Source organism: Anomalospiza imberbis, chromosome 3 (assembly GCF_031753505.1).
Source record: "Anomalospiza imberbis isolate Cuckoo-Finch-1a 21T00152 chromosome 3, ASM3175350v1, whole genome shotgun sequence".
In the NCBI taxonomy this organism is placed as follows: Eukaryota; Metazoa; Chordata; class Aves; order Passeriformes; family Viduidae; genus Anomalospiza; species Anomalospiza imberbis.
Window position 1 is genome coordinate 88,857,137 of NC_089683.1, and position 23,117 is coordinate 88,880,253.

Below are 23,117 nucleotides of genomic sequence, written 5' to 3' on the forward strand. Positions count from 1 at the left end.
TCTGTCACAGCTCTGCTCAGTGCAGCAGCACTTTGGGTGTAGCATCCTGGGGCCATCCTGGGGCCACCAACCTCTGTTTCCGGAGGTTCCATTCCTGTCTGCATCAGCAGCAGGTTCACACACAGAGCTTCTCTCCAGATCCAGGTTTGCAATGACTGTTCACCTGTGGAGGCTGCTGTGCCACAGGCATTTGTGATTTTTGTGATGCTGATGTATCACTTAATAGGACACAGCAATGCAAAGGGGTTTATTAGTTGCACTGCATTTCTAACAGTTTAGAAAAGGTCCCTTCTGACAAATGGGCTTTCTCAGGTATCTGCACCAGCTGACACATTAATGCTTTGATTACTTATAATAGCATAAAAAATAAGATAACCATACAAAATTAAATCACATGCCCCAAGTCACAGGTTCCTGCTTTGGTGCAGAGGTAATTTATGCAAACTGAAATTCCTTTCATGCCCTTCATGCAAGGACATCAGCAGTGAGAACGCTTACTCTGAGTGGATTTTGATATATGTCAATTCAGTGCTTCATACCATTATAGAAAAAACACTTTGCCTGATGTTTCTCTGCTTTCTAAAACCTTTCAACATGTTGGTTGTACAGAAGAAAACAGTGGTCTAATTCTGAACTACGGGTATGCAGAGTGCTGGGAATATTCTCCAGAATAGCTGAACTCAGTAGCAGTGCCTGTGTAAAAGCTGATGGTTCTTAGCATTGTGAGTTTTTCATGCTAAGTGTCTGATGGCTTTTGCACATTTATGAGTGTATGAGAAAGATGCTGAAGCACTGTGGGGATCAGGAGGTCAAGAGATCCTCTGGACATGTGTAAGCCAAAGAGGATACACTGGCAGGCTGCCTCGTGTGGTCAGGGAAACAGGATCAGGGAGGCATTATGCTCCCATTTAGAGACCAGAAAATAGTTGGGGGGAAGGAATGTCATGTAACCAAGAATATGTTTTTGCATTTACTCACACTTGGAGTTAACAGCATGGAAAGATATTATGCTTTCAATAGGTGATACTCCAATGAAATTTGGCAGCTGAGTGGCATCAGAATAAGTTTATTTTGTGATAAGAAATAATAGAAAATAAATGCAAAACCAGAGGTATCATGTTGTTTCTTGAATAGCAAGCCCATGGTGAACTGACCTTTTGGTTATGAGGCAGGTAAGCAACAAAGCAAGAAGACTGGAAGTTAATTGGATATAAATCAGGACCTCCACTGGAAAAGTGCTAGGGATCTGCAAAGCACACATCACAGCTTAAGAATGACCAGTGTAAGTAATGCCTTTGTTCTCATCCATCTTCTGGTGGTGGGATTGCACACTGCATGCTGTGGGGTGGTCCTCCAATCACCCCTGAATGTCTATCTTCTCCAGAGTGCAGCACTCAAGGGTGCAGTCATTAGAGTCAATCACAAAGGAAGTTAATCCATGACATTCCTCCCTGCAATGCCGGTGTCAGGGCTCTTTCCAGGGCAATGAGCTCCATTTCAGTCCTCTGAGGATTCTCCGGGAAATGCTTTAGGGCCTTCTCTTGGATTAGGTCCAGTAGCTGCTGGAACAGATCCCTCTCTTGCTCCTTTTTCTTTTTGAAGTACATGTTGGTCATTCTGTCTGTGTGCACTACTTACTGCTTCACGGGAGCTATGGAATCAAAAAGCCTAAAGCAGATATTAGAAAAGAGGAAATGGTTTAAAGTTATACTTTTTTAAAATCAGTCCTCATGCTAAATGAGACAAAACTGCTCCCTCAACACTGCCCCATTTCAGTTCGTGCTCTGGAGTCTAGGCGAGGCAGCAGAGTGTAATCCAAATTGCTTTTGCTTGCTGTCAGTCTTCATGTAGCAATCATGAGATGCTCTGGAGCATGGCAAGATGGGGGGAAATTAGCTGAAGGAGGTGTGGGACTGTGGTGGCACATATAAATAGAGCACATCAGTTAGGAGATTGGCAATCCCACCGTACCCCCAGTTCTGTTTGCACAGGAGGGTACTACAGCCTCGGGGATCAGAAAGAGCTTTGTAAGAGTCCTGTGCAAGAGAAAGGACTTTGTCACAGCAGTGGCCCAGTGGGTTCTTCAGTATTCCTCTCTGTGCTGGGTTCTTGTGCAATTTTCAGCCCTGCTGATTTGTGCAGCACTGGCTGCTCTCATAAATCTCCTGACTGAATCCTAATTCATACACAAGATCAAAGGAGCTTGCAGAGGGGTTTATGCTGTTTGTTTGGCTGTCTTCAGTGCCCTGTGCTGCAGCCTTGGGCACTTTGCAAATACACAACCACCCTGGAACATTCAGAGCCTCTGCCTGCAATACCTGCAATAAGGTGGTCCAGCTGGTCCTTTGCTAATTAATTCACCTGGAGCTCTCCAGCTTTGTCTTGGTAGGGAGGTCAGTGTGGTGTGTTTGTTATTCCCCATTTGTCTTGAAAGTCTTCTCTAAAGGTGTCTGCATTCTGGGGCTTCATCTGGGAAAGACTGCAAAAGTCTGTACGAGTGCCAGTGAAACTTTCTCAGAAAAAAGCACGCAGTGCAGGTGGATACTCCTCTTTAAAATTTTGAGTAGTAGCAAGTTCACGCATAATGTTCCAGCCTGAGGTCTTCATAGACCCCAAAACTAGCCTCATATGTAGTGCTGACCCCAAACCTTCTGGCCACTAATCTAAACCTAGTCTAGGAAACATGGCAAATCCCAGCACTAAGCTCAGCTTGCCAATACTTGGCACAGAGCTGCATGGCGTGAGGTGGCAGTGACCATGGCTCTATTTGAGCCCTCAAGCTGCAGCAACCGTTGTAGGGAGCAGAGATATGGACAATGTGGTTCTAAATACCGAAATTCTGCAAGACCATTAAGATTTCCTTTCTTTTGCTAAGTTGCTCCTGACAGTAACCTTCTTAGAAACCTTGCATGCTACATCTGGTGGCTGTTCCACTGGTTTTCATTTTATGTCTAGAAATTGATTTCAAAGACATTGTGACACAATTCAGCCTTGCTCCTTAGCAGGACTGCAACCTAAGAAATTAAGACAAATATAAGCAGTTACTGATAGAGGTGAGCAACATATCAGTCTTTTAAATATGCTACTGGCTGACTTCACATTCCAGAGAGTCCACACAGATAATTCCCTGGATAGTGTGGTGAATCATTTGCCCATCCCAATGTTTTGTTAGAACAGCAACTCTACCAGTCATCTGATTTGTCAGACAACTGGATGATGTCAGGTTTCTCCTCTATGTCTCACTTTGTGCCCCTAAGGCTGAGAAAATGGATTGATTTTAAATGGGACCTCTCGTGCCAAATTTCCTAAGAACTTCAAATGAATACTCTCACTCAGTCATGACAAATGCCTTCTCAGATTCCAAGAGCATGTCCATGGTCTGCGTGCTCCTCTTTGGGTTGAATAACAAAGGACCTTCACTCATAAAGGGATATTTCAAGAAACTTCTTATAAATCAATCACTGACAACTGCAGAGTCAGTCTTCTTGGCCTTGTCAGTTTTTAATTAAAAAGTTACGCCAACAAGTGATGACAGACACAAGCAGCACAGCCTTCTTCAGAAAGTCCAAATATACCTAAAGGTGAACACACAGGACAGGTTACTGTGCTGCTTACAGAATAACAGCTGAAAATGACCTGCCACATGGAAACAAAAGCCAAACTTTAAAAGATAGATTTCTGATTTGTGTATGCCCAAAATGTGCTTTCTAACATTTTGCCCTAATCCAGGCCTGGATGTAGCCCCAGAATAAAGAAGGTGTCTGGGTTTACCCTGCATCCTTTGATGACATGAGAACATTCACTCACCAGTGGTAGCTTACAAGGAGTCAGGAAATGATAGCTCTGTGTTTCCATCCATATACTCACCTAAAAAGCACTTGGCTGTTTGGATTTTAAATGAATTAATGTGCTGGAAGAAGGAAACCTCTGTTCCAAAGCTATCCAGCACTAAGTGTCTTTCCCTTCACTTCACCACCTCCTGGTGATTTCAACCAGCACCTGAGATGTATTGACACACATCCTTACAGGATGCCAGCAGATGTTCATGCAAAAATAGTGAAGATCCAGAGCTGGCAATCCAGATGATATGAAGTGAAAGGAAAGCAAGGCAATATTTTTTAGAGGTTTAGACTACTCAGGATGACTTTCAACATCATAGAGAGGGCAAGAGAGGGCAACTCCATTTAAAAGTATTTCTTTCAAGACAGATAACCTTAAAAATAGAGAGAAGAAACCTGCTGGTTTGGGGCTTGTGAAATCTTCTGTTGATAGATTTCTATGAAACCTCAGTAGTTTTGTGCTTGGTCAGGAAGCACAGATTAAGAAAATTTGACCTGATTCACAAGAAAACTTGAGACTCATTTGAAGACTTCTTTATCTTTGACCCCTAATATGAAAGTTTGCATTTTTATCATTCAGTCAGTCAACTGTGGATTGCCTAAGATATAGGGACTTACTGAAGATTTGTAGAAGTGTTTTCAAAAAACTTTTGTTTCTACACTATCAAGTAATTCTGGCTGCAACTTCAGATTTCCCCACTGGTTTTGTTTTTGTTTTATGTAGCATGGTCTGGGAATAAAGTAACACAGAGAGAGTAGAACAATGACAAAAAAGGACCATTTCTCTTAACTTTGTCTGAGCACATTACATGGCCTTTTGTTTCTCACTTTTTATGTTGCTTCATCTGCATTTTTAGTTAGGGCTCATTTCTGCCTGTGGGTCCAGCAGTATTGATGACTGCACTTATGTGGCATTTTATTCTCTGAGCCCTGTTTTCCTTGTGTTCTGAGTAAACAAGGCAGATCATGGGTAAAATGTAGTCCCCTCCTCCCAATAAATTATTTTTCCCCTCTTTAAAGAGCCAGTACTTTCGCATAAATTATTTTCCTGAGGTTTTTTCCTGCTTTGAAAACCCAAAAGAAACCCTTTGGCTTGACCTGTAGCTTCTAGACTTTTCTGTAACTTCTATAATTAAGAGTAAAGGATAATACTGTGGTTAAGGTATTGCATTTGGACTCAAAAATGTAGGGAAGCAATCCCCTAAAAATTATTCCAGTTCTCCTTTGGCAGAGAGCTATAAGGCTTGTTTTCAAAACTGGCTTCTGATTTTTGTTGTGTTTGGTTTTGCTTGTCCAGTTGGAGGCCTGGCCTTTAATGCCTCCAGCTCAATGAGAAGTCAGTGGGACCTGCAGATTTTGCCATGTGTTAATCAAGGTCAAGGTGCTACCAGAACAACCAGGAGTATTCCCAAATTAGAAGCCATGCTTGAAAGTCAGGTTTTTAATCTCTTCTGATAATTCAGAATATCTAATTTAGGTGGAAGGGGATTTAACTGACTCTATAAGGAGCCTAAGGCTCCTATGTGCCAAGCCAGAAGCTTAAAGGTTGGCAGAGTGAAAATGTAATCCTCTGTGAATTGGGATGCTGTCCCATCACACCAGGCCACTGTGAGGCTTTGGAAGTGCTCAGAGACTCTCAGGTGCCCATCAAAGGCAATATATGGAAAAAGCAGAGTAGGACACCAATGAGCCTTCAGTAGTGCTGACTGCAGGCACAGAGCTATCAATTCCCCTCAAAAAAATCCCTTACGTTGGGTCCTGTTTAAGCGTATTCAGAAATCACACCAGCATCCATGTCTTTACAGCAGGGATAAGGAATGATGGTAGGTAGCCAAGCAGAAGGTTAAAATATTAATATTAGGAGCTTGATTCTCAATCTTTTTTGTACTCATTCAAACTAAGAGCATCTCTTCTAAAACTGATGGATTTGCCTCTGTGAAATTCCTTCATTAGAAATGAAAAACGGGCTCTGATTGACAGAGACTCCTCAGTTTCAGGTGCTATTAGGTAGACAATACATATTGACAGCAAGAAAGAGCTTAAGTTTGTTTTAATCTTCATAATCACTTATTGTATGTTCTAGTGAGTTTGATGTCACATCGGGATATCATCCAAGACTAATAATAATTATGATACTATCACATGAAGGCTGGCTTTACCCTTACCAGAGCCCAACACAGCAGCGTGGAGAAAAGAGAGGATAGAGGAGACAGAGACCCTTAGCTTTTCCCTGTCCATGCACAGGCACTCAAGAAAAAACTCACTGTCTTCTGCAACACAAACATGCTTTGGATGATGGACAAAGAAAAGAATAATGGCAACACCAGCAGCTATAACTCTGCCAAACCCCCTCCTGATGTGGGATTTACAAAGGTTATCATGGACTGAGGAATAATTTCAAAGGACTTCTTTATTGCTGTGGCCTGGGGCCAGGAGAATAAACCTTCTGAAGCAGAGGAGGATTCCCTTTACTGCAGGCTATTTGTTCTATCTATGAACACAGTGCAGAATTGGACTTACCAGTCTGTCCCCTCCAGAGGATCCCCAAAATCTCTTCTTACAGCACCTAAGGAAAATCAGCTGCTTCTGGAGATGAAAAGATTAGAGCTGAATTTGCCACTACCCAAAGCACACTGCATAACACTGTAAAGGGAAAAGGATGGGCCAATGTCAGGGGAAATCTGTGCTCCTATAGAAACTACACCAGGAGAGAGAAGCCAGGAACTGATTTCCAAAACATCATGTGAAACTCTGAGACCAGACTAGAGAGATCTATTTTGAAAAACTTAACAGATAAACGGAGCAGTTAAAAAGGAGATTTTTCTTTTTTGTTTGTTTCTCTGAAGTCTCTGGTCTGAGGCAAACACCCCATCCACTATTTTGAAAGTCCCAGCCCTGCTTTTTAAAAATGCTTTGTATTTCTCAGCAGATGGTTATTACTTTCTTTGAGTCAGACATCATCTCAGGATCAGGCAGGGGAGTTAAACATGAACTTTCCTCTTCCTAAAATGTAGGTGTGGATGCTCCAGACTATATGCAGTTGTACTGGGACAACAAATGGGAAATTCCTCAAGATGATGTTCCATGCATGGACACTACCATTGCCATCAGGACTTCTTCAAGGGGTTCAGCCTCAATAGAGTATCTCTATTCCTTTAGTATCTATGTTCCTTTTTTCTGTCCAGTCCCTTATTTCACTGAATGCAGGAGGCTGCTGGATCCCCAAAGCTGGTAGAACTCAGCACATACCTTTTTTGCTTTCTAGTGGAGATGTTCTAAGCTTGTACAATCTTTGTGTCCCAGGCAGGCTGACACAGTTGTGGTTTGCAAATGAAAGAAGGATAGAATCTTTCACTCTTTGCTGTTGCTAGTCAGGAGGCTACGGCACAGTCACCCTGTTTTGATTGTGCCCTGTAGTGTGACAGAGGTGCTCAGACACTGATTGCTAGTTTACTGTGGAATATACTGAAGCCCCATTTTTTTCTCCCCCTTTATTCATTTTCCCAGCCTCTTCTTTCCACAACAATCAGAGCTGCCATTATTCTTTGCCTAAAGAGAAATCCCCAGCCAGTCACGAAGCAGACTGAAACGCTGGGAGTGGCCGTACACTGCTGTCAGCTTTAGTGCATATCCTTTTCATTGGCATTCAAGCTTGGCATCACGTGGAGCTGATCATCACAGGCTGAAGGCAGGGTAGGAATGTGCATGTGCAATCACAGCACTTATCCCTCAGTCAGTGGGAACACACAAAGCCCATCCCCAGGCCATTATTCACTTCCTGCCTTTGGATCAGTTAATTAGGACCTACTTTTGGATGATTCTGAGTACATTTAAAATCCAGGTAACTTCAAGGAAGCTAAGAGCAAGGTTTCCAAGAACTGAACACAAAAGAATAACAAGAAAACCTACCCCTGACCAGGTCTTATAGCTCAGTTAGTTCCTTGCTCAGAAGTGAGCCTCAGAGCAGGTTGTCTTCTTCTCTTACATGCTCAGACTGATGCTGAAGAAGGTTTATGCTGAAGATTCTACCCTGAGCAGCTCCTTCCTGGAATCACTCCTGAAAATGAATTTACAGCTTCAAGACTACACCTGCACAGGAGATGCCTGTGGCAGTCAGTAGGAAATGTGCCTAATTAAATACAAACAGATTTTCAAAGATTGCTTCATCCAAGAAGCAAAAGCTAAATAATTATATGGAACAAGATGATTACCTGAAACAAGATGATAAAACTCCTAATGTTCCTGCTTATGATATGACTGTGAATCTTCTCTGTTAAAGCTGGGATGCAATGCATTACAGTTTATTGTCTAATAATACAAGAAATAATGCTGCTGATATTCTGTGAGAACTGTGCTTTTCTTCCAAATAAAATTCCACCTGGAGCTGACCCATCCAAGTAACTCCCACAATTTTTTCTGGTTTATCCTCACCTGGGAGGAAGGAAGGCTTAGGAAGGGAGAATTATACTTTTGCATCATATATCAAATATGTCTGGGAACTTTGGTAGGTACTGAAGGAATGATCGCTTCTTCACAGGAAAGAAAAAAACCCCAAAGCACATTTCTATGAGATGGCAAATTGCAGTGAGAGGGTAGATTTGTGACCCTGTGTCACCTCTTTTGTGTGATGAAAATGCGCTGATGCCATGGCCCCAGCTACTCCTCTCTCCTGGATTTTGTTATAAAAAGGAGAGCTTTGCCACTGTGTGTGCCTGGTCAAAAGCTACTGGAGATCTTTTGTTCCCCATCAGCCAGGGGTGTGATTGCAGGGTGTGCCCAGTCCATGCATCCAGCCCCTACACAAGCAAACCCAGCAGTTAAAATGTTGATATTCATGATGATTTAACTCCTCTGACCTCTCTGTGGCTGAGTTCCAAGCTCTGTGCAGGCTCTGCCCTGTTCTCCACCCTGCCTCTATGCATTTTTTATTGATATCCAATTTTTTTTCCTACCTTTCTCTATTTATTTTAAATAAACTTGGAATTCTGGAGAATAAAATAGCAGTTCACAAGAGGTGCCAGTGTGTTATACCAAGAGTATAGCTCAGTGCAAATGCTGTCTAAACTCAACCTCAGTGCTCACTGTATTTCACCGATGACCCTTTACAAGACATTAAATTACTGCTTGTCTCAAAAGTAGCCCTTCCTCCTCCTGGACTGCCTCTCACATCTTCTCTAAAGACATTTATAATGACCTCTGCACCTTGGCTTCAGAAATGTTGAAGTATTTTGGCATCGGCTGCTGTAACTGGTCTTCATGCTGTAACTCCACACCCCTGTGAAACTCTCCCTGAAATGAATCTTGACAATGGGGACCAGCTCCACTGGGGTTTTAATGCATCACTTAGTTCTTTGAAAATTTTAAAATTTCTGTTGGACTGTTCACATCTTTCCAGCTAAGTATGAGTTGAAAAGTCTGCTTGGGTCAGGACTCATGGTTTTATCTCAGAATTAGGACCTGCATTTCTATATGGCCTTTACTGTATCTGCCTAAAATTTCCTACAGGCAGGGATCCTGGAGTCTTGGTGTTATAGGGCTGAGCAGCCCATTTCAAGTTAAAAAAAAAACTTTGATTAATAAAGTCTCTGTTTTAGTTGCTGTTTGTTTTTAACCATTTGTGCAATACCTCAAGCCAATTGGTAAGATTAATTGGTTTACAATACTATATTAATTAATATCATAAAATCATTTTGAAGGAAGGAAGAGCTAATTAACTACAAAGCATTAATACTCCAACTGGGAGAGAACCCAAGGGAAAAAGTCTACAGTGTAATTAATACAGAACACATTTTTTCTTCCTGCCCTACAATCTCCCCATAGTCCCAGGCACTAATAACTTTCATTTGGCTTTCTGAAAGGTTTTCTGCTTTCTATCAACCTATCCCATGCTTTAAAATATCCAGAGATAATTTGTATTTTTTTTTTCTTTCTGGACCTTTTCTTTCTGGTGATTCCCTTGATGCAAGGTATGAACTCAACTCTTGCCTTTGCTCCTGTGAAGTGCTTGTGAAGCAGGTTCTTTCTGATACGGCTGTGCTGGTTAAGATCCAATCTCCAGCAGTCAGTAACACAGGCACAGCTGGAGAACAGGGCAGCAACCCTTTCCATTCTATACTTTCCCCTCCTACTGCACATCCCACATTTTTCCTGTGAATGTCAGATGACTCACTGATTTATTACAGCCTTTTTAAAAAATCTAGTTGGCAGTCAATCTGCTTCAAACCACACTACATTTTATTTGTTTACTGTTCTCTAGTAACACTTCTCAATAAAAAAAAGCTAAACTAACTAAAGCTAAGATTACAAATTATAGACAATTAAGGGGGGGAAATTAACAAATATGTGCTTGTTTCTGTAAAATTCCAACTGAAAGCATACTGCCCTGCGTTTTTTGTGCTTGGACTTCAACCACTTCCACAGAAATGCTTGTGAAGGTGCCTCCAAGTGAGGAGTTGGGCAAGGGCACATAGAGAATTGTCATAATAAAAACATACAGTGAAAATAGCTACATTCTCACTATAAAAATATCTCCCTGCTCGAGTTTGGGCTGAATTAACTGATGGCATCCAGGAAATAAATGTTTACCAATGTCTAAACCAGAAATTATAAACATGCGATAGCAGCTTCAGTGAACTAGCCATCAAATCCTAAAACCTTTGTCCATATGAAAATGCTTGAACTACTTCAGTAAAACTGAAAGAGTAGAACAAAAAAACCAATAAAAAACAACTGTAATACTGAAGCATTTCCACAGCATATGGCTTATTCCTTGGTAAGAAGCATCTGCAGCAGTGATTATGCCTAATTATTCAATTTAAGGAAAAAAACAAAACAAAACAAAAAAAAAAGCCTAGGACTCCAATTTACACAATTCTTAGGAGTTATGACATAGTTAGCACAGCCCATATGCCCAAGTCAGGTCTAAGTCCAACATGGGAAATACAGCTGTGTGGTATTGCCAGGAGAGCACTGTGTCATTAAGGAGTCTGCTTCTTCAAAGGAAAGGTTAAATCAAGCTCCCTAATCTCGGGATGAATAATCTCATTATTTTCCTGAGAAAACATCTCACCTAGCAAATACAGTGGAGTCTTGCCCAGACATGTTTTCTAAACGTGGGAATTGGTAATATGTGGATGAGGGCGTGGAATGGCCCTGCTTGGTGAAGTCTCTCTCCATTAATCATTGCATGTCTCATACCTGACAAAAAGTGTTGATGGAATGGGTTTAGACACACTTTTGAGTTAGAACAAAACCCATGTCACACCAGCTCGGCTAACATTGGGTATTGTTTTTGTAACCTGGTGTGATGCAATGGAAAATTGCAAATAAAACTCTGATGCGCTGTCAGCTCCCGTGAGCTTTATCTGTAGGCAAGAGGGTGTCACAGAAACAGAGCAGCTCCCCAGGTCTTGCCACAGTCACCTCCCTGGGACAGGAGGAGGAGGGGAAGACTGAGATTACTGTTGTGATAGGTGGTTTTTCTCACAAAAGGGAGTTTGGTTTTGAGAGATTTGCATCTTTATTTTGTTTATCTAGGGTTGAATTTCCTTTATTAGCTTCTGTAAGTCTGTTTAATCCACATGGGCTGAATTCACCTGCCAGTTTATAGAGCTAGACAGTGCACTGTGATGCCTTTCCTGGCACTTCATGTAGTGAAAGGTTCCTGCTCCCTCTTTTGAGAAGTTCTAACACCTCCATTAATTGTTTCATGTTTATTAATTGTTTCATGTTTGTTAATTGTTTCACCCTCATTCTTTCAGTAATTATTTTCATGCTGAGAATAAAAATCTGGCAGCTTTGAAATGTGGCAGGAAGCAAGTGATCAGCACAGAAAATACCTAATTTTTCTTCTGTGAATTTCTATTCAGGTGTTGCCATAATAGAAATGATTGAAAATTTGCCATTTCCCCACTCCTGGAGGAATTGCTGAAAGAAAAAGTATTGGCAGCACATCACATTGTAGCTGATAGCTAATATTCTTAAGAGAGGGATTCATGTACCACCAAGGCAGCTGTGAAAACCAATGTAGCACTGGCAGTGCTTGGAAACTGCTGGAGCAGATGGAGCAGCAGGTCTGGGAAGCAGGAGCAAGTCCAAACTTCTCTGGCCAGCCATCACCTGGTGGTGTTCCCTGTCTGAAAGACACACAGGATCCTCCAAGCCATTTCCCCCCCATCCTCTCCCCACATTACTCCTTACCACATCCCTTGGGTGACCTGGAATAGGGTTTTCCTGGGTATACCCTACAAGCTGCAGATTCTCCTGCCTGATAATGGGTCCTTATTCCTTTTTAGAGATTCTAGCCTAGTCTATGAGTCAAAAAAAAACAAAAAAAAAAAAACAAAAAAACAAAAACAAAAAAAACAAAACAAAAAAAAAAAAAACAAAAAAAAAAAAAAAAAAAAAAAACCCCAACCACCCCCAGCCCAGCCCCAAGTTTCTCATCCTTTTTACTCTGGGTTGACTGGTTGCTGCCTGAGGGAAAAGCATTGCAATCTGGCACTCACCACTTATCCTGGCTGTCAGCCCAACCAGCAGGTCACCCACAGCAGCCTCAGGAGAGAGCTAGGATAAGTTTGGGACTGGTGCCAGCTTTCCCAGCTAGGGCCAGGGAGGTGGAAATAGCCATGTTTGTTGAAGGAGCTGAAGGTGGAGCTGAGGGTCCCCTCCACTGGGCAGAACAAGTGTCTGTGCTAGATAAGGAGTATCCACAGCTCACTGGGATGTTTGCATCTCCCAGCTCAAGCTGCCTTCACACACAGCTAATGAGGTGCTGCTCTGCTCTCTGACAGGAGGAAGGCAGCTCTTGGAAATACTTTTGCAATGTAAATCCTCAGGACAGCAGTTTCAAAAACCAAACCTTTTGACAAATCCTTACAACACCATTATTACCACACACCATCACCAGTAAATTATTTAACTGGAGTCCTTATAAAGTGGAAACACAAAACAGGCAGAAACACATTTAAAGCAAAGCAAACCAGTGGGATAACAGGGTTCATCTGGACCTTTGGTGGTGGAAATAGAGGAGAGCCCATGCTCAGCTACGAGTGGTACAAAAGCCATTGCTCACTTTTCCTTCACAACTCACCTCCTGGGCTTCTCCAGTTTGTCAAGTTTAGTGCAGGTGCATGCTCAGCAGTTGTGTCTGGAGCATGTTCAGTTAAACATTCAAACTGGAAAATATTTATGCAAAACCTTCTTGCCATATTCACACAATTCCAGCGTCGTTTTTCTCTATTTATTACAAGGGACCAAAATCAGGTAGAAAACCCTGTTGTGTATAATGTTCAATATAGTTTTTAGAATGTGGGGTTTGAACCTAAGGAAGCAAGTCTTATCTTCTGCTTCTCTTGCATTTTTGTAGTGTCTGCATGAGTCAGGTTTGAATGTATGGCCAAAAAAATAATGCAGATTCATGAGCCAAAGGCAATATCTCTGACTTACTGGCACAAAGCACCTTTTCCCTGCAGATAGTCTACATTGCTTCAATCATTTGGTTCTTTCCTTTTTAGCAGCTTCCAAAAGTGATAAAATGTATATTGCTATAATATACATTTTGGATGTATATTTTCAAGGCCTCAAGACCATGAAGTCATGCCTGTGTGTGTGTCATTCTTTCCATTAGTGATGAGCCTGAGGTGCTGAGTTTATTCCCGAATCCAGACGGGTATTTGGGGCCTGTTTTTTCATCTGGATATATGATCAGATACCTTTCCTGAGTGAACACATTTCTATATATCTATTGTTTGATTATCCAGAGAAAAATATAGTCATCTTTGTGTTACTACTGTATGTGACCATCAGTATTTCTTCTCATGCTGAGAATAAAATAAGGTGGAACTGTAGTGACTGAACAATGAGTGGAATCCTCACAATCTTCTGAAAAATTTAGTCTGTTATGTGTCTGTCTGGATTCAGAATCTTTTCACACTTGTTTATTTTTAGCTTGGGAATGAAAGAGAAAGTGTTGTCTAGACTCATCCCTATTGATGATTAACTGTTCAAGGGGAAGCACACAGCAGGCACGGATACAAAGATTTGGATGGGAAAATTGCTATATGTTTGCACATTGTATCCTGCTGGATAATTCTTTCCTTTGGGGATATGCCTAAATACAGACTGCTATACTGTGCTACAAAGTCGCACTGAAGTTGATATTCAGGAGTATTGAGACTGCCCAGGCTCCGCAAGATTCTGGGCAGTCTTTTGGGGTTTGTCCTTGAGGCAAAAGTTGCTGTTCCTGAAGGCAAGAAAATGAATGCACAAGACATTTTCTCTGTTTGCTGTACACAGGCCAGCTAAGCTCCCTTTGCCCTGAGCACCAAGGTTTATTCCTTGTGCAGAGTGCTAGTTTTGACAGCTGTCCATTTCAGTGTCATGGTAAAGAGCAAATTGGGTACCCAGAAAGGGCACAGTGGATTTTACGTGCACCCCTGGCAGGCAGCACAGAGGCCTTCCAAGGAATATGGCAACAACGCCTGTAAAATGGGCATAATAATCCTTAATTGTCTCCAGTGTAGGAAGCTTAATTAGAAATTTCAAATAATCTTGAGCTCCTCAGAGGGATGGTGCATATGCTGATACAGTGAGTAATTTGGCACAAATGTATTATCACACCTACAACTCTATTACCATGTGGATATGCCAGGGCAAATAGAGCAGTGAATGCCCCAAATGCCATGGGGACAAACAGCTCTGGAATTGCCTGAAGACCTCTACCAGAAGAGAGGGATACACCTTCTGTGCAGAGGCTTTATTATAACACATACTGATATATCAGCAGCCCACAATTTTTTATCCCCATAGACAAAGACATCCACAATCACATTCTTTCTGGCAGCACAGAGATACACCTACAGTTCAAAACCTTCTGGGACCCCTTGGGGACAGAATCACAGCCACAACTTACTGGCAGTGCACAAAAGATCTGTCTGTAGTGTGCAGACTTTCTGGCAACACAGCTGCATCCCCAGAGCCTGGCTTCCTACGGGCAGTGATACACCAATCCAACCACATAGCTTAAGACAGAGAGATGATACAGAAACACCTCACATTGCAAAGGGAGATTCCTTTGAAAAACACTTAAAAAACAACAACAACAACAACAACAACAACAACAAAAAACCACTAGATGATTGGGGCTTTATTGTTACTTAAGTGCCAACAATGTCAAAGCTATCTGTGCATGAAGTGGATGCTCAATGTTAATAAAATACATTTCAACTGAACAGTTGTATTCTGCTGAGCTGTACAAACCATGAGAGCTGTGGTTTGTGTTTCCACCATGAACCCCTAATAATGAAAGCACTGACCCAGCAATCAGCATTTTGAGAGCAGGCCCTGAGATTGCTCAGCTGGGTGTAGTTTCTCTCTCTAGAAGAGAGCATGTAATGCAATTAATCCAGCTAGTGGTACAGTGTGTTAGGGGCTGGCCACTCTTCTGTATGAACAGAACAGCTGGCATTCTAGTATTTCCTTATTTCTGAGCACTTGACTGTCAAAGCTTATGATGTTCTTTGACACAGGGAAGACAAAAAGTAAGGGGGGAGTTATTTAACATTATACAGCAGATACAGATTTGTTGTTATTTAGGATTATAGCTAGAATGAAATACTGTGGGATTTACTTCTTTAATCTTCTCCACAAGGGACTAGCTAGGTCTGTTTGGAAATGTCAGTGTGTATGGTATGTGCTATGGCTGTTCTACTGGGAATCTCTTAGACCCAGAGCTTTTTTTTTTTTTTTTTTTTTTTTTTGTGGTGGTTGTGCTCATGTTATGCTCAGGAACTATTCAAAATGAGGTCTCAGTTTCCACGTATTTTGCTGGCTGCAGCTGAGTGAGGTGTTAGGAACATAAAAGAGTTTTCTGTTACCTTGTGGCTTCTGCTTTCAGCTGGGAGGGTAGCCAGGAGAGCTGGCGGCAAGTGGCTGCCAGGCTGCTTTTTATCATCTTGCTCAGGCCAGGGCAGCCATGCCACTCCCCCAGCACCACATCCTTCAAGGACTCCAGGAATGGACAGAGCAGGACATCTCTGCCACTTCCACACCGCCGGAGGAGGAGGAGAGTGAAGCCAGCACTTCCTGTGCAAAGGAGAAAATTATCAGAAGTCATTTTTAACAGCTTGATAAGCAGTAAATCAAAGTCACTTGTATTCTGTCTAACATGCAGTAATAAAAGGTGCCCATTACCCTGCCGGATGTGATACAGGAGGGTCCTGGAGAAACTCAGGTTAGTATTTGGAGTTGCCTGCTCAGAATTGCCTTGAGCAGAAATAGCTCCCCCCGAGTGACTCTGCCTTCGCTCCAGCTATAGCCCAGTGGTCGACCGGCTGCACTGCACGGGTTGGTGAGAAGCTACTTTGGCTGGAATATGCCTTCGGGTGTGGGACTGTTAGTAAGGATGGTAGGCACTTGCAGTTGATGTTCATTCACCTTCCCCTGTGGATTGAAAGGCAGGAAAAAAGCCCAATCCATAGGCATTGAATAATGCCATGAAGAAGAAGCCATGTCCCATGGAGCCTCCAGCACTGGACATTGAGAATTATGAAGACCTTTGTGGGTCAGACTCAAAGGTGTTGCTTCTCTCAAGAGCCTGAGTCAATATATACGGATGGAAACATGAGATAAGCTCCTTCTGAGAATATCTGACAGGTCTGGAGAATGGGACTTGGCAGAGCTGCTTGCAGCACTGTAGCTTGCAAGAGAGGTGCTACACAAAGATGGAAATAGGGATGGATGAAAGATGATGAGTCTGCTGATTCATTTACATCCCACCAACTTCTCCTGGGCCTTTATTCAGCTGTTTGCTGCACCATGGTTTGGTGGCAGGAATAACAGCATTCTCCATGTGTAGAGAAGCTGGTAAACTGCACTGTTCTGCTGTATGATAAAGCATTATCAACAGTGTTTCTAAAAAGAAAATGTAGTCCATATGTTTAGGGAAAACTTGTAAAAGGAGTTGCCAGCACAGCTTGTGCTTAATGGCAGTGAGAACCAAAATGGACAATAAAAATAATAATCTAAAAATACATAAAAGCTTATATCTTGGACAGGAAATTGAAAATGAAATATTTCCAGTTTGTTGGGTTATGCCTAAGTACAGTAGGTCTTGCTAAGTTATGTCAGGCTCCATTCCTACTTCAAAGTTTACTTTGATCTTCCTTTATTTACATTAGCCTTTGCCACAGAATTCACAAAGAGTTTTCAATGATTGCTCCAAGTCATATATTACACTCTGCTAAGACAAGTTTTAAGTCAGTGTTGTGATGGTGCACACATTATCTGGTGTAACAATACCCCAACAGTATGAAGTGTTGCCCTTATTCCTTTTAGCACACGCACACCAGAATTCATACAACCTCAGTGGTGGTTGCACATAGTTAGGAACAGGGTCTAATAAACCCTCCCCAAAGTTCTGTGAATGTTCCCTTACAGATCCAAACCTCATTCTCAGCATGCTTTTTCACAGAGTGTGCTCCCTGAGAATGGTACATTGTGGTACATAATGGTCCATGAGCAAACTCGCAGGGACACAAACAATTGCACAAGACAAGCAACCAAGGAAGCATCAAGCCAGACAACAAGCGTGGTGGTAGAAAGTGACTCTGCATCTCACCTATATGTACAGGGTTTTTACCTCTTTTGCTTAGGTATAAGCAATTTGCATGTTTGAGTACAACAGAAAACCCAGCCCAAAGCATAAAGTCTCTTCTGCATCTCTTAGGGCTCTCTTGCCTGATGTCACAGACCTGGGCAGGCAGGATGGTGCCTGGCTTGGTCATTCTCATGGAAATCACAAGGAGATGTGGTTTCTCCATAGTTCTAAACATCCCAAGGATGAGGCAGGAAGTGTCACAGCATTGCTTCCTGACTATTTTGTCTGTTTAGGAAGTATTGTAATAATAGCTTTGTAACAAGTATCATGAGAAATGCATTAGCATGCTGAATCCTAGATTTTTCCCCTCCCGTTGGCTTTGGTCAGGTAATTGGAAGGATGACATAGTGGGGAGACTGGTGAGATGATCAAAGCATCAGGCCAAGAGTTTAATTTTCACTAAGGCCACCTTAGGCTCCTGTAGAGCAAGGGAATCCTAAACCAAGCAGATATTCCAGCAGTGACAGACAGTGTGAGAGCACTGTGAATGACTTTGAATGCAGATCTTATTCTGTAATTTACACTAGTCAAAAGGCTACAATAACTATATCATTCACAGAGGGTGGGGAGTATGAATATTCCAGCACATTTTCCAGAAGCCAGACAGTTGGTACAGAAGACATTATGCAAACACCAAGCTTCTCACTCCCATTAAGAATCTGTTACAATCCAAGTAATGTTCCAAACTTGTATGTGCTTAGGAAAACACATAATTCTTAAGATTAGAAAATTAGTTTTATTTATGTAGCAATCTACCATGCTTCCATTGTATTTTATAATAACAAAAGAAACCAAGTAATGCATTCTGCCATCCACACTGAGGGGTAAAGGGAGGAAATCCAACCTCATACTCTGCAACACATGCACAGCAGAATGCCTGGGAAAAGATACTATTTATTTATCATAAAGCAATTTTAGGAACATTTGTATTCTTACCAGTATTTCTGGTTGCAGTAAGTCTAACTGATACTGCATTTACATAACAGATCTTTTAAAACAAAAAATGTTGCATTAATTAGTGAAAAATTACCAAGTAGTTATAAATCAGTATATAGTAGCTATGGAAAATATTTCAATGGTTGTATTTGAAAATAGATCTGGAATTACTAGTTTGGGAGCTGCTGATTTTTCTGTTGACTGGGTTGTTTAAAATGGAATGTTAAACACTAAGTAATTCTCATTTGATACTATGCAGTGTGTGCAAATTGTGAAAGGAATGGACAGACAATTAGAAATCCTGGAATTTAGGTGTGACAGTGGACCCAGTTCCATTTTTTATGGTTTTCTTGAATTTTCTATGTCCTAATTTTTCTCTCTTTCAGTCTGAGAAAATTATGTGTTCGTATCTTAATAAAACATTCTGAGGCTGTCATACATAAATTTATTCATAAATACAAACCATTGTAACTTGGCATATAGAAAATACATTCAGTATTATCATTGAATACTGACCACTGTGTTTTAACCTTCCCTCTGTAACATCTCTAGCACTGTCCTGGGAGCACTGCTGGCTATAAACAAAAGGTCACGCCCTTTCTGCTTTCATCATACACTTTAGTGGATGGCATGGAGTTTGGAGAAAAGGCCCTGTAACAGTGAAGAGGTGTAAAACTGAAGTAGGGGAAGAGATGAGTACCATATTCCAAAGTGGAGGTGAAAGTGGAACTGGACCACTTACTCTTTTTGCCTCTGAAACCACTCATCTCCACTATTAAAGAGAAAAAAAAAAAAAAAAAGCAAGGGGAGACGCTGGATATGAAAAGTCTGTATCTGCTGTGTTGTCCTGGGTCAACTGCTTATAAAATCAGAAGAGCAGCTGGAAATAGAGCCTGTAGGAGGTATTGTCTGTGGGAAAGGAGACTGCAAATTCTGTGGACCACAGAAGCACCACAGATTAATGACAGGCTGTGTTCCTCAAACTCAGATAGGAACATAAATACTCTGGACTTCAAGACTCCAGATTTGGATTTCCATTATAAAATAAAGTGTAGCTTTTCAGAATCCAAATTCAAACTCCATCAAGTTCATAAGAGTATGAATGAAAAGGTTTTTATTCTTCAGGATGTAATCTGCAGTCATGTTAAATCTTCATAGGCCCATTAATCTCACCAATAATCTGACCTAAAAGTTTTAGCATTCTCTCTATTTTTTCCTAAACATTTGTTTAGGAAATATTAGCAGCATTGTCAGTCATGGACTGTAAATGTCAGAAATGGTTCATTAAACCTCCCAAATGCCAAAGATTTCGTTTTAGAAATGCATTAATGGAAAAAAATAATGACCATATTGCTCCATTCATGAGTGCATTGCAACCTGTAACAGGCAAGTAATCTTTTTTCCAAGATGCCTTTTTTCTAGAGTTTTTATAAAATTATATGAAATTATATAGCTCCTGCTTGTACGGTTTTTTTTTTTTTTTCTCTTTCAAAACAAAAAAGCATCATAATTGCCATGAAAATTGCATTGTGCTGTCAGGTCTCCATCCTGGGCTGCTGTGACCAACAGGGGGTTTTGGAAAACACGATTAGTCTGGAAGGCTTTTCCTTAGAAGGATAAAAGCTTTGCTGACCTGCCATGAAAGCACCTTGGGATGCACAACTGCAAAGCAACACCAGTGATGTTTTCAGAAAAGTGTAAAACAGGAAACTCTGTTATCTAGCACGTGTGGGATGCCAGCCTGTTTGTGTATCCCCATGCAGCCAGCCAGTGCTGATCTTTAGAGTGAACTTCCAGCTGAGGGAAGGTTTAGTCAGGGAACATACAAAGGCAATAGATGAAAAACTTCAAGGACCTGTGTCAATGAAATGTCCAGCACCATCTTGTGGTATTAGCATTAATTCAACCAATTAGTCTTTTCTACTGTGGAAACTTTGTTACTCTTTTGCTTTTCTCACTTGAGGAGACTGGTCATTATAAAACAAGAGTACAGACACTGCTTCACTGACAAAAAGAGCTTAGGACATGGGTTTGTTGAAGCGGTTCTAGAGGAAACTACAAAAATGCACAGTGGGCTGGAGCACCTCTACTATGACGACCGGCCAAGAGAGTTGGGGTTATTCAGCCTGGAGAAGGCAAGGCCCTGGGGAGACCTTGGAGAACCTTCCAGTACCTACGGGAGGCTTCAAGAAAGTTGGGGACAAACTTTTAGTGGGGCCTGTTGTGGTAGTGTGGTAGCACAGGAAGTAACTGTTTTAAATTGAAGGAGAGAGAGATGATAAGATTACCTATAAGGAATAATTTTTTTTTTTTTTTTTTTTTTTTAATAATGAGAGTGCTAAAACATAGGAGCAAGTTGTCCAGAGAGGTGGTAGAGGCCCTGGACACATTCAAGGCCAGGCTGGACAAGGCTCTGGGTAAGCTGTTCTATTTGAACATGTCCCTGCTCATTTCAGGATGACTTTTAAAGGACTCATCCAACCCAAACTATTCTGTGATTCTGTGACTAGAAATAGGCTGGGGAATAATTCTCCTTCTGATGGCCTGGCCAGCATTCCTTTCTTCATAAGCTGAGGTGAACTTGGTGCCAGCTATTGCTGAAGTAGAGCTGCTGCCACATTTGCTTACATAGCTGGTGCATGACCAGGATCTAAGTCATTGTTTGTAGAGTGCTATGCAAGATGTTCTGCATAATTGTGTGTAGCAACCCACATCATGCTCTCAGATAAGTTTATAAAATACTCCCATACAGTTTCATAGCTTCAGTCCTGAGTTAAATTGGGCCAAAAAATGAAAAGAGTCATTTCCAGAAAGTCTTCAATTTTTTTGACAGATGCTTCTTTGTCTTTGCTCAAACAACAAAACAACCCAGGTGAATTGCCTTGTGTTCTCCACATCTGTGTGTGAATTAAATTCCACTGTGCAGTGCTTGGTTCACAGATAAGATTTTATCCAGCTGAGAGGAAACTCTGAAAGATCATCTTATAATTTCTTGGAAGCTGAAGTTTCTCTGTCTTTTCTAGTGCTTCTTAGCCTGGAATTTACGAGCATGTACTTAAGAATAAGGTTTTAGTTCACTCATTCTTTGGCCTCTACTGAGACTGATAAAACATTCCAACATTAAACAGCACCTGGCAGGGGAACTGTTTGTTTATTTTTCATATGGTTGCAGTATCATTAACAGATTAATTTCAGAAGTCATTGAATTCTTTGGTCTCCACTCAAAAGCAATGTACATGGTTGTAGCTCCACAGACATAAAACCTCTTGAGGTTCTGGCCAGAATTGTTTAGAAGTGGTCATAGCTCTGCTTCAAATATGCTAATGCATAAGGCATATGTGTATAAGTATTTTTTATAAGTACCCATGTACTTTTTAAAGCTTAAGCTTTAAATGTTAAAACTCATGCAATTCATTTTTATGAAAAATGAGTGGAAAAACAAAAAAAAACCCCAAAGAACCAAAAAAAAAAAAAACAAAAACAAAACCAAAAAACCAAACAAGTGAAAAAACTAAGAACCAACAAGAAAAAAACAACAAAACATCCTCAAAGCCCATAAAGCACCAAGGCAAAAGAATATAGTACATTCATCAGTTCTGTAATTACTAGTTCATCAGAATGTTGTGATCATGCCTTGAATTAAAATGATGGAGATCAAGTTTTTTTTATAACTCACTGCTCACGTTAACCCCTGACCACAGGGACTGTCCCTGCAGCTGTCATAACCCTGCAGTCAGTTGCTGCACTCTTGTGTGCTCTTCCTCCAAAAACCCAACGACCAGGAATGCAGTTTCCAAGGGAATTAAACCAGCTTTTAGTCAGCTACTTCTGGCAGTGTCCTTCTCTCCTCTCAGACCACATTCAGAGGCACAGAGGATGCTGTTCCCAGAGCCTGGGGACATGGAGATCAGGGAGTTTGCTTAAGAGCTCACTGTGACTTGCTTCTGTTCCCATCATGGCACTAGTAGGTACTGGTTAGATACCTAAAAAGCTGCCTGAAGGTTTGATAATTTAAGTCTCAGTTTTCTTGTAACAGCCCTTTCAAGCAGATACCTAGCATGAGTTTTCAAGGTTCACCTTGGCAATGTTGGCACTTGTTGTCTTCTGCAGATGATTCTTAAAAAAACCAAAAAATTAAAAATTGAGATAAGCACAGCTATTGAACAAAGGTAAATGTAGACAGCTTTTTTCTTTTTTTTTTTTTCACAAAACAAAATTAATAGCTATTGAATCTCAGATATAGTATATATTTAGTTTAGCTCTCAGTTTACTAGCTGTTTAAGTGAGACAAGGCTGTACTTTATTCAAGCCCATAGCTACAGTAATTCCTTCCTTGCCCTTCACAATAAATCAGGCAAAACAGAGCTCTGAAATAAGTCACGTGTGATGCATGATTTGTAGTCAGTGACCATTGAAAGGTATTTTAAGTCACAGAGAAAGTGGATAAATTACTTTACCAGAAAAATGGAAATTTAGTTGGGAATATATTTTAACCATATGGGTGCCAGGACAACTTCTCCATGCTTCTGTAAAAAATTGCTTAACAAACAGATGTCTGAACTCCAGCTGAAGGAATTACAGAATAAATAGCAGATTTGTCCTTCTAATTGCAGCTTAGTGAATCATAGGTAATATGTCAAACTTGATGCACATCAATAGATTTAATGTGTAAGTTGATGGGTGGG

At 41.1% G+C, this 23,117-nt stretch overlaps 2 protein-coding genes across 2 annotated transcripts in view; one reads left to right on the forward strand and one right to left on the reverse strand.

Annotated features, from left to right (window-relative positions):
- RAB3GAP2 (RAB3 GTPase activating non-catalytic protein subunit 2) overlaps positions 1-23,117 on the forward strand; it is a 116,090-nt gene that overhangs the window by 1,086 nt on the left and 91,887 nt on the right. The window lies entirely within an intron of this gene.
- LOC137471360 (acrosin-like) overlaps positions 7,616-23,117 on the reverse strand; it is a 57,617-nt gene continuing 42,115 nt past the window's right edge. The window contains exon 6 of the transcript XR_010997542.1: positions 7,616-7,631. The gene's annotated coding sequence lies outside the window, so the exon portion shown is untranslated. The remainder of the gene's footprint in view (positions 7,632-23,117) is intronic.